Here is a 12,125-nt window from a genome sequence, read left to right as displayed (position 1 = left end):
TATTTTAACTCTGGAGTTTTTGTTATCTAAATAAATGTCCTGCCCCTTTTTTAATCTTTTTAAAGTTCTTGGCCTCAGTGACTTACACAGATTAATTGTACACAGTATGAAAAAATGTTTCATTGTAGCAATTGTGTATCTTTGAATGTCATTGAATGCCCCTTTGTTCTTGGATTGTGAGACTGAGAATTGAAACTTCCACTATACCATCTCTATACCATTCATTACTTTATATACTTTTATCATGTCCCTTTTTATTCATCTCCTTTCTAAAGTAAACAGTTTTTTTCAGTCTTTCTTCATATGAGGGTTTTCTATGTCCCCAGTTATTTTTGTTGCGCTTCTTGATCTCTCTCTTATTCAGCAATATTTTTTTTAAGATGGAGCATCCTGTACCACAAACAGTATTCAAGATGAGGTCACACCCTTGATTTATGTAATGGCATTATAATTTTCTCTGTAGATGCATAGCTAAATCCTCTGCAACTTAGTATTAATAACTATGCATTTTTGTTTAGCATTCAGAATGTGCTATGTGCTCTACAAATATAGAATATGACAAGTTCTTGTCCTGATGAACTTCTTGGCTAAGGGGACAACCCTGAAAAAACTCACTCATTTGAATAATTCTTACCTAAACAGTCCTGTCGAAGTATATGGAACTACTCACATGAATAAGGGCTCCTGGTGAGACCTTCAGTAGATAACATGCAAAAAGCTGAAGGAAAATACAGTTGCAGAACCTGAAGGTGCAAGAAACTGAACCTTAGGCAGATATTCCCTACACTAGGATTCCTCCTAAATCTTTTATTAAGAAATTGGCTTCAGCCCTGATGTATGAAGTTTAATATCGCATTCCAAAATTTGTCAGCATTATCTATTTTAACTCTGGAGTTCTTGTTATCTAAATAAATGTCCTACCTCTTTTTTAATCTTTTTAAGTTCTTGGCCTACTTAAATATGGAAAATATTACACAACTTTCCCTCTTATTTATTTTATTTCCCCCTTTACTTTTTCACATTTAACCCAAGTCACACCAATCCACATTTATTCACCATTGCAACTAATACCTTTATTAAAATTAGCATAATGACATGTTGGTTTTTGAGTTAGTACAACTAAATGGAACTATAGCTGTGTTGTCTGTTACCCAACTATTAACATGTGTCCACTCTGACTGAGAAGGATCTGTACACGAGAACCTCCTGTTTTACTGTCCACTCTCAAGATGTGCTACAGGGAAAAATATCTTTAAAGCTTTTCAATGATCATTTCTTACAGCGTGGTTGGATGGGCATTTGTGTGTGAGTATTCACATTCATGGTGCCTAAGCTGTGAAAGAAAAACACATTAACCTTGTGTCTAGAATCCAGTCTGTTTCACCCCAAGTTTGGACACATTGTTCCAATCACTGGAAAGCTTAGGCCGCAAAGAGGATGCAAGTGGAACTGCAAAGGCACTTGATGAGTCTATAAAAGTTGTGAATGTTAGTAAAGGTAAGGCTACCACTGCACACCTTGTTCACTAGTTTAAGTGAAGAGATGGGCATTTAGCGTCATCGGTAACTCTTCTATACCATATCTCACTGGCTAACATATGGCATAGTTTTGGTCCATTTGTTTGAGCTCAGAGAATAGGAAAGGGTTTTCCTTGGTGACTGTAGCTTTGACCTTGCTGAATGTTTCACTAATCGATACTGGCATAGCTCTGAATGCTTTTTCTTCAGAGGCAGAATAGGACGTGGATTCTCAGCCAGTGGATTGCAATTCTCATTGCAATTATCAGGGGCTTGTGACTATGCTGCCCATCCCATATTGTTAAATGGAAGGGGGTTCTACAGGCTCCCAAAGTGGTCCCGGTATGAAAAAGGTTGAGAAATTTTGAACCTTAACTTATCTGCCAGAATCTGTACTCCCTTAGCATAATGATCTCCCTGACACAAACTGGCAACTCTCACAGGTTGGTCCGGCTTGTGTCACTGTGCTATGAAAGCATGTAGCTATTCCTGACTGACTGCGATCTCTTGCCTCCTGGACGTCTGATGCCTTTCTTGTGGGTCACCCCTAAAAGGAAAGAGCTATGGCTCCCTGCCTCATGTGGTTCCATGTGGGATAGGCCACTGGAAGACCTTGAATAGCTCTAAACTGGGGCCAGCGTACATGTGGGCAGGAAGGAGGGATTTTGTTGGATCACTCTCCCCTGTGCCCTAATCTTGGAGGGGAGAAACATTAAATGTTTATTTAAATATTGAAGAGTCAGTGTTTTTGTTGCACTTATAATCTGATCCATGCCCATCAAACTTGAATGATCTGTAATATACGTTAAATACATAATGTTTCTAAGGGTATATCTACACTACGGAATAAGGTCGAATTTATAGAAGTCGTTTTTTTAGAAATCGGTTTTATATATTCGAGTGTGTGTGTCCCCACAGAAAATGCTCTAAGTGCATTAAGTGCATTAACTCGGCGGAGTGCTTCCACAGTACCGAGGCTAGAGTCGACTTCCGGAGCGTTGCACTGTGGATAGCTATCCCACAGTTCCCGCAGTCTCTGCTGCCCATTGGAATTCTGGGTTAAGATCCCAGTGCCTGATGGGGCTAAAACATTGTCACGGGTGGTTCTGGGTACATATCGTCAGGCCCCCATTCCCTCCCTCCCTCCGTGAAAGCAAGGGCAGACAATCGTTTTGCGCCTTTTTTCCTGAGTTACCTGTGCAGACGCCATACCACGGCAAGCATGGAGCCCGCTCAGGTAACCGTCACCCTATGTCTCCTGGGTGCTGGCAGACGCGGTACGGCTTTGCTACACAGTAGCAGCAACCCCTTGCCTTGTGGCAGCAGACGGTACAGTACGACTGGTAGCCGTCATCGTCATGTCCGAGGCGCTCCTGGCCATGTCGGCTGGGAGCGCCTGGACAGACATGGGCGCAGGGACTTAATTTAGAGTGACTTGACCAGGTCATTCTCTTTAGTCCTGCAGTCAGTCCTATTGAACCATCTTATGGTGAGCAGGCAGGCGATACGGATTGCTAGCAGTCGTACTGTACCATCTTCTGCCGAGCAGCCATGAGATGTGGATGGCATGCAGTCCTTCTGCACTGTCTGCTGCCAGCCAAAGATGTAAAAGATAGATGGAGTGGATCAAAACAAGAAATAGACCAGATTTGTTCTGTATTCATTTGCTTCCCCCCCTCCCCCGTCTAGGGGACTCATTCTTCTAGGTCACACTGCAGTCACTCACAGAGAAGGTGCAGCGAGGTAAATCTAGCCATGTTTCAATCAGAGGCCAGGCTAACCTTCTTGTTCCAATAAGAACGATAACTTAGGTGCACCATTTCTTATTGGAACCCTCCGTGAAGTCCTGCCTGAAATACTCCTTGATGTAAAGACACCCCCTTTGTTGATTTTAGCTCCCTGAAGCCAAACCTGCAAGCCGTGTCCTCAGTCGCCCCTCCCTCCATCAGAGCAATGGCAGACAATCGTTCCGCGCCTTTTTTCTGTGCGGATGCCATACCAAGGCAAGCATGGAGGCCGCTCAGCTCACTTTGGCAATTAGGAGCACATTAAACACCACACGCATTATCCAGCAGTATATGCAGCACCGGAACCTGGCAAAGCGATACTGGGCGAGGAGGCGACGTCAGTGCGGTCACGTGAGTGATCAGGACATGGACACAGATTTCTCTGAAAGCATGGGCCCTGCCAATGCATGCATCATGGTGCTAATGGGGCAGGTTCATGCTGTGGAACAAGCACAGACTGGTGGGACCGCATAGTGTTGCAGGTCTGGGACGATTCCCAGTGGCTGCGAAACTTTTGCATGCGTAAGGGCACTTTCATGGAACTTTGTGACTTGCTTTCCCCTGCCCTGAAGCGCATGAATACCAAGATGAGAGCAGCCCTCACAGTTGAGAAGCGAGTGGCGATAGCCCTGTGGAAGCTTGCCACGCCAGACAGCTACTGGTCAGTTGGGAATCAATTTGGAGTGGGCAAATCTACTGTGGGGGCTGCTGTGATGCAAGTAGCCCACGCAATCAAAGATCTGCTGATATCAAGGGTAGTTACCCTGGGAAATGTGCAGGTCATAGTGGATGGCTTTGCTGCAATGGGATTCCCTAACTGTGGTGGGGCCATAGACGGAACCGGAGCACCAAGCCGCCGAGTACATAAACCGTAAGGGGTACTTTTCGATAGTGCTGCAAGCTCTGGTGGATCACAAGGGATGTTTCACCAACATCAACATGGGATGGCCGGGAAAGGTACATGACGCTCGCATCTTCAGGAACTCTGGTCTGTTTCAAAAGCTGCAGGAAGGGACTTTATTCCCAGATCAGAAAATAACTGTTGGGGATGTTGAAATGCCTATACGTATCCTTGGGGACCCAGCCTACACCTTAATGCCATGGCTCATGAAGCCGTACACAGGCAGCCTGGACAGTAGTCAGGAGCTGTTCAACTACAGGCTGAGCAAGTGCAGAATGGTGGTAGAATGTGCATTTGGACGTTTAAAGGTGCGCTGGCACAGTTTACTGACTTGCTTAGACCTCAGCGAAACCAATATTCCCACTGTTATTACTGCTTGCTGTGTGCTCCACAATATCTGTGAGAGTAAGGGGGAGACGTTTATGGCGGGGTGGGAGGTTGAGGCAAATCGCCTGGCTGCTGGTTATGCGCAGCCAGACACCAGGGCAGTTAGAAGAGCACAGGAGGGCGCGGTACGCATCAGAGAAGCTTTGAAAACCAGTTTCATGACTGGCCAGGCTACGGTGTGAAAGTTCTGTTTGTTTCTCCTTGATGAAACCCCCCGCCCCTTGGTTCACTCTACTTCCCTGTAAGCTAACCACCCGCCCCTCCTCCCTTCAATCACCGCTTGCAGAGGCAATAAGTCATTGTTGCTTCACATTCATGCATTCTTTATTCATCCATCACACAAATAGGGGGATGACTACCAAGGTAGCCCAGGAGGGGTGGTGGAGGAGGGAAGGAAAATGCCACACAACACTTTAAGCACAGCACTTTAAAAGTTGACAACTTTAAAATTTATTGAATGCCAGCCTTCTTTTTTTGGGGCAATCCTCTGTGGTGGAGTGGCTGGTTGGCCGGAGGCCCCCCCCCACCGCGTTCTTGGGCATCTGGGTGTGGAGGCTATGGAACTTGGGGAGGAGGGCGGTTGGTTACAGAGGGGCAGCAGTGGCAGTCTGTGCTCCAGCTGCCTTTGCTGCAGCTCAACCATACACTGGAGCATACTGGCTTGGTCCTGCAGCAGCCTCAGCATTGAATCCTGCCTCCTCTCATCACGCTGCCACCACATTTGAGCTTCAGCCCTCTCTTCAGCCTGCCACTTACTCTCTTCAGCTCGCCACCTCTCCTCCCGGTCATTTTGTGCTTTCCTGCACTCTGACATTATTTGCCTCCACGCATTCGTCTGTGCTCTGTCAGTGTGGGAGGACAGCATGAGCTCGGAGAACATTTCATCGCGAGTGCGTTTTTTTTTCTTTCTAAGCTTCACTAGCCTCTGGGAAGGAGAAGATCCTGTGATCATTGAAACACATGCAGCTGGTGGAGAAAAAAAAAGGGACAGCGGTATTTAAAAAGACACATTTTATAAAACAGTGGCTACACTCTTTCAGGGTAAACCTTGCTGTTAACATTACATATATAGCACATGTGCTTTCGTTACAAGGTCGCATTTTGCCTCCCCCCACCACGTGGCTACCCCCTCAACCTTCCCCCCTCCCTGTGGCTAACAGCGGGAAACATTTCTGTTTAGCCACAGGCAAACAGCCCAGCAGGAATGGGCTCCTCTGAGTGTCCCCTGAAGAAAAGCACTCTATTTCAACCAGGTGACCATGAATTATATTTCACTCTCCTGAGGATAACACAGAGAGATAAAGAACGGATGTTGTTTGAATGCCAGCAAACATACACTGCAATGCTTTGTTCTACAATGATTCCCGAGTACGTGTTACTGGCCTGGAGTGGTAAAGTGTCCTACCATGAAGGACGCAATAAGGCTGCCCTCCCCAGAAACCTTTTGCAAAGGCTTTAGGAGTACATCTAGGAGAACCGCGAATGCCAGGGCAAAGTAATCCTTTCACATGCTTGCTTTTAAACCATGTATAGTATTTTAAAAGGTACACTCACCAGAGGTCCCTTCTCCGCCTGCTGGGTCCAGGAGGCAGCCTTGGGTGGGTTCGGGGGGTACAGGCTCCAGGTCCAGGGTGAGAAGCAGTTCCTGGCTGTCGGGAAAACCGGTTTCTCCACTTGCTTGCTGTGAGCTATCTACAACCTCATCATCATCATCATCTTCTTCGTCCCCAAAACCTGCTTCTGTATTGCCTCCATCTCCATTGAAGGAGTCAAACAACACAGCTGGGGTAGTGGTGGCTGAACCCCCTAAAATGGCATGCAGCTCATCATAGAAGTGGCATATTTGGGGCTCTGACCCGGAGCGGCCGTTCGCCTCTCTGGTTTTCTGGTAGGCTTGCCTCAGCTCCTTCAGTTTCATGCGGCACTGCTTTGGGTCCCTGTTATGGCCTCTGTCCTTCATGCCCTGGGAGATTTTGACAAAGGTTTTGGCATTTCGAAAACTGGAACGGAGTTCTGATAGCATGGATTCCTCTCCCCAAACAGCGATCAGATCCCATACCTCCCGTTCGGTCCATGCTGGAGCTCTTTTGCGATTCTGGGACTCCATCATGGTCACCTGTGCTGATGAGCTCTGCATGGTCACCTGCAGCTTGCCACGCTGGCCAAACAGGAAATGAGATTCAAAAGTTCACGGTTCTTTTCCTGTCTACCTGGCCAGTGCATCTGAGTTGAGAGTGCTGTCCAGAGCGGTCACAATGGAGCACTCTGGGATAGATCCCGGAGGCCAATACCATCGAATTGTGTCCACAGTACCCCAAATTCGAGCTGGCAAGGTCGATTTAAGCGCTAATCCACTTGTCAGGGGTGGAGTAAGGAAATCGATTTTAAGAGCCCTTTAAGTCGAAATAAAGGGCTTCATTGTGTGGACGGGTGCAGGTTTACATCGATTTAACGCTGCTAAATTCGACCTAAAGTCCTAGTGTAGACCAGGGCTCAGGTGTGCAATGTCTAATCTGTAGTGAGGGAGGCCACAGGTTTAAAAGGGGTAAGAGAGCAGGTGGGGAAGAACGAAATTGATTCACATGTGCAAAGAAAATGAATTCATGAATAAGAAACCGAAAATGTTGTGAAAATTTGGGTCTTCAAATTAAACTGGTCCCCTCAGGCAGGCCCTTAAGCACTCTGAAGGGCTAAGCTTTCTTTAGGTTAACACATTGTTACTTTGCTTTTTCTTCTTGTAACCCCCAAGGAGATTACCTAGATTCCTGGAGCTCTGTCTGCTGGCAGCTCAGGGAGAGGGAGCCAAGGGCAGACTCAGAGTCTGCCCAGCCACCAATAGGGAGTGAGAGGCCCTTCCCAGGGAGTTCAGGAAAGGGGAGAAGACATTTTTGAGTCAGTCTGGAGCCATCCAGGGCAAGGGCAGGACTGGCTATGTGGGGAGTTGGTGAGTCCAAGGCCTGTATGCAGGGTTCCCCGTGAGAACTGGCCTCTAGGGACCTGAAAGCAAGATCCCTCAGCTGGGCTTTTCCTTCTCCACTGATGATTCCTGGTTTGTAGAGTTTTGCAGGGAAACGTCCCTAACCAGGCTGAGTTCGCCCTCCAGCTCCCTAGGTGAGACCAGTCACCACATGGTCAGCTCTGCTCTGTCTGCTAGTTCAGGGCTGCTGCCTGCTGTGTGTGTGTCTGGACGCTGGGCTGGGAGACTACAGTTTGGATTTTAGTACGGTTGTGTAACCTGCACCTTGAGCCCTGCACTCCTTTGTGGTGAGGGGAAATCTTGGGACCGAAGCAGCCTGATTCCTGCTTGAAGAGGATCCCTGCCAGCAGAGATCAGCACCTCTGCAGTGACAGAGGAGTCCAGAGTCATCTCTGAACCTGAGGATCATTCATGGAGTTTGTGAGTGCACTCTCTTTTAGTCAGTCAGTCAGAGAATTTGTTTGGGGACACCCTACTCCCTGAACTATGTCCTCAAGCCAGGGAGTGAGGGTTTGGGGATTTTATAACCTGCTGCATATTAAATCTGTGGAGGGATTTACCACCTTCTCCTACTTGTGAGTCCTTTGGGCTGTACCGAACCCAGTCAGTCACACTGCTAAACCACTTCAGAGAAGAATTTTGTGGTCATATGTCATCAAGGGCCCCAACAAAGTATGCGTACTAACGGGACACTGATCTTACATTTGCTACATCAAGTCACGTGGCTGGGGAAAGTCACGGGTATTATCAGCGTGGGCACTGGTGACCCTAAGAATAGTGTTTTACCCTGTTATGTTATATTTGTCTCCTGTTCAATATAATTATTGTGTTGAATATATTGTATGTGTTTGTGTTATTTCTTGGAAGTCTCCAACTATCTGGCAAGTAAGTGGGGGTTACCCTGAAGTTAAAATTTTCCTTCCAAGCTGCCCTGGTGACCCTGCCAGGAAGGAGCGAGGGGGGTGGAGGCACCGCCAAATAAATTCTTAGGAAAAAATAAAGAAGATATACGCTGCTGAGTGGGTGGCGGGATCCAGAAGAACCCAGACCTGTCCGTCAAAACCTGTAACCAGATTGGCATTAAAGAAGGTAACTGGGTGGAGAGGGGGTACTACATTCTTTTGATATGAGCCTCATAGATGTCAAAGGAAAAGAAAAAAGTTTTAAAGACAACTAACATGCACATGAAGTTCCTTATTTTAGGACTTTATTGAGAAACTAGTTGTACTCTGTTTATATATCAAGTTTTGTATATACTGGATGGGAAGGTCCTGACTCTTTCTTTTTCACCAGTGCAGTTTATTCCACACAAATTTAAATATTGGGTGAGCAAATATCTCTCCCAGTTCCAATGTATGCAGCTGGGACTTTTTAGGACACTAATGCTGTAAAGCAGTGTTGTCTTTTATGGATAAAATTATACTCTTGATATTGAAGTTGCAGAGAGTGTTTCTTGTCCATTTACCAGAGTGCATGCTGCAGCACACTGTATATAACCTCTTATGTCTACCAAAAAGATGTAAAAACTGCAGACAAGATGGACCATTAGCTTGAGCTGACTGCTTCATGCATGCAATATCCACATACTGTGTAAATAACGAATATGTAGTAATGGAGGCTTGTTTTATAGACATGTCTGGTGCCTCTGAAAGTAGAATTTTGCCTTAACTATTTTCTGAAGATCTTGTTTGGGCTGTGGGGCTGTAAAAGTTATGTGTTGCTAAAATTTGAGCATACAGAACACATGTCTAGTCAAGTTGCAATATTAGGTAAAGTGAATATAGCCCTGTGCAAATGACACATTGGATGATGTGTCTTTTATGCTTGAGATAGGTGGCCTGCTTTAATATTCAGTCAACATACAGTAGGTGGAGCAGATGGTTTGCTGTAAAATTAGCATCATAAACCTTTCAACAATAAAGTAATCTATGATTTAAATCTTTCAGCAGGGATCCCATCACCTCCCCTTTTTCCCTCTATACTTTGAATTCCTTGAATAGAAGCACCTGTTTTATCGACAGAAGAAAAATCTTCACAAACCCACCATCGGACAGACATAGACTGTGAATTGCCCTGTTTCTTAGCCTTACCATCATGAAAGGTCTCATATATCACTGGGACAGTGCAATTGCCCATAATCTAGCTTCCCACATTTGTTTTATCCTCCTCTTGGGTTAAAATGCTTGTGCTACATATTTTGGGATAAAGCTGTCCAAAATTATAGAGACACCAATCAGACTTATCATTTGATGGCATCCATCTGTTTATTTATGAAACCATTAAAGACTTATTGAGTTACTAGGCTATGGAGAAAATAAATTGAGTTATCATTTATAGTTAAATTCTAACCTTGCATCTGCCGTCTTTTTAGCTTGTGTGGTGTACTCAGAAATTACACTGACGTGCAGACCTACACTTCAAGAATACGTTTGCTTCACAGTCGTTTTATGCCATTTCAAGAGACTTTCTAATGCATGAGCAATTTATGGTTCAGGAAAATGTTGACAGAAGGATGTCAGCACTTTCTGTTGTTAGTAGTTTAAAAGCATGATAGGGACAGTTCTGGTTTAAAAGTAGCACTTAAAAGTTTGCTGCTGTTCAACTTCTAGAATCATTTTATCTAAACCTTTTCAATCAGTATTGTTCAACTACTTTAGGGAACTCTGGTTTAATGCTTATGGAAACAGATAACTGTATATCGTCTTCGTTATTATCAAGTACATTTTAAAAAGGGAAGACGGAGTGAAAGAGACTTTCTTGTGACCTCTTCTTTTATAAATACAGAGAAAAGGGCATAAGAAGACCACATAGTGCAACATTTACAAACTTGGGTGCATAAAGTTAAACACCTACATCCAAATTTAGGTATCTAGTAAGAGTGACCAGATTTTTAGAGGTGCTGAACTTTCACAGCTCTTTTTGACTTAAATGGGAGGAGGGGGTACTTGGAACCTCAAAAATCCTGCCACTTTTGTTTATCTGCCTAATATTAGTCATTCAAAGTGGCCCCGGACCTAATCTGAACACCCTGATGATTTTATAGGGAGGCCCTTTTTATCTTGCATCTTTGAATACTGTATTTCAGGAAACATAAAGTCACCATTCCAGTTTGGCTGATGATCTGATGCTGTCTATTTAAACAGCTAATTGAGAGAAAAAAATTCTACTATCTGTTTTGTTTCAAAACCTCTACATGGTTTTGTTTCAAAGCCTCTACATGGTCACAGCTGAAGAAGAGTGGGTAATTATGCACATCTTTCAGTATACCGTTTTTCAAAGACTTCACTAAAAATCATGATAAATATGAATAAATCACATGATAAATATGAATAAATCCTTCAAAGAACCCTATATTTGGGAATAACCTTTATGAAACGCACACTTCTGTAATTGTCATAACACTGCTCATAAAATGGAGTAAATGACGGACGAAAAATTAAAAGTCGACCTTGGAGAAGTTGTGTTAACTAACATGATGTTAAACATAACTTTTCAGTCATCGTAAACTCATTTCATTGTGTTTAACATCATGTCAACTGGTAGTGAATAAATCCTTCAGGAATCAGCTGCAACCAGCTGACACAATATTAAACACAATTCATCACTGTGTACATTAAGGGTATGTCTACACAGCAGTTAAACATCCATGGCTGGCCTGATTCAGCTGACTCAGGCTTGGGCTGTAAAATCACTGAGCTCTGAGACCCTGCAATGGGGGAGGGTCCCAGACCTTCAGCTCCAGTCTGAGCGCAAACATCTCCATGGTGATTTTTAGCCCCGCAAGCCCGAATCAGCTGACCTGGGTCAGCCACAGCTGTGTCATGGGTCTTTTATTCCAATGTAGATGTACCCTCAAAGAAAAAATCACTTAATTTCTCTGTGACTCAGTTCCCTATATGTAAATGAGGATAATAGAACTTCCCTGCCGTATGGGTGTGTCTTGAAGATAAATACATTAAAGACTGTGAGGCACTCTGATGGGATGGGGATGGGGGCAATACCAGTATCTTAGACTGAAATCATGTTTAGCATCATTTCAGTTGACATAACTCTTGAAGTTCATGTTCTAGAACAACCTAATTTTATTATGAAGATAAACCCTAAAGAAGAGGTTTTAAAGACCACTGACAAGTCATTTTGCCTGACTAATATATGTATCTGAAGTGTATTTGTGTATAATTAGTTATACTATACATCAGACATTTCCTGCGTGATTAGGTTTTGAGGGAATGTTCACAGATTTTACCAGGCAAGTTTACAATACTTTTATTAGTATATTTAAGAAAAAACGGTGTTTTTACAATATGTGCTCAGTGTTTTGAGTCAGTGTGTTCTATTGGATTGAGAACAGGGCTGGAAACCAAGAACTCCTAATTTGTAATTCCAATGGTGTAAATGACTTTTTGGGTAGCCTTGAGCAAGAAATTTAATTTTGCTGAGCTAAATTCTGCCCTGATGTACACACTATGTAACCCATTCCTGATGGTAACTCCATTGATTCCAGTGGGATTACACCAGGGATGAATATGGCTTGATTATACTTATCTCACGGGAGT

General features: G+C 44.3%; 1 protein-coding gene and 1 long non-coding RNA gene across 5 annotated transcripts in view; one reads left to right on the top strand and one right to left on the bottom strand.

Moving 5' to 3' along the window:
- The window catches only part of ATRNL1 (attractin like 1), a 1,099,511-nt gene that overhangs the window by 1,019,307 nt on the left and 68,079 nt on the right, over window positions 1-12,125 (top strand). The window lies entirely within an intron of this gene.
- Window positions 1-12,125, bottom strand: part of LOC311523541 — a 58,075-nt gene that overhangs the window by 36,524 nt on the left and 9,426 nt on the right. The gene's annotated exons all lie outside the window — the stretch shown is intronic.

The sequence above is a fragment of the Lepidochelys olivacea genome (genome assembly GCF_965140295.1).
Source record: "Lepidochelys olivacea isolate rLepOli2 genome assembly, chromosome: 7".
Classification (NCBI taxonomy): domain Eukaryota; kingdom Metazoa; phylum Chordata; order Testudines; family Cheloniidae; genus Lepidochelys; species Lepidochelys olivacea.
Note: the sequence above shows the minus strand (reverse complement) of the source record. Positions and strands in the feature narration are given on the sequence as shown.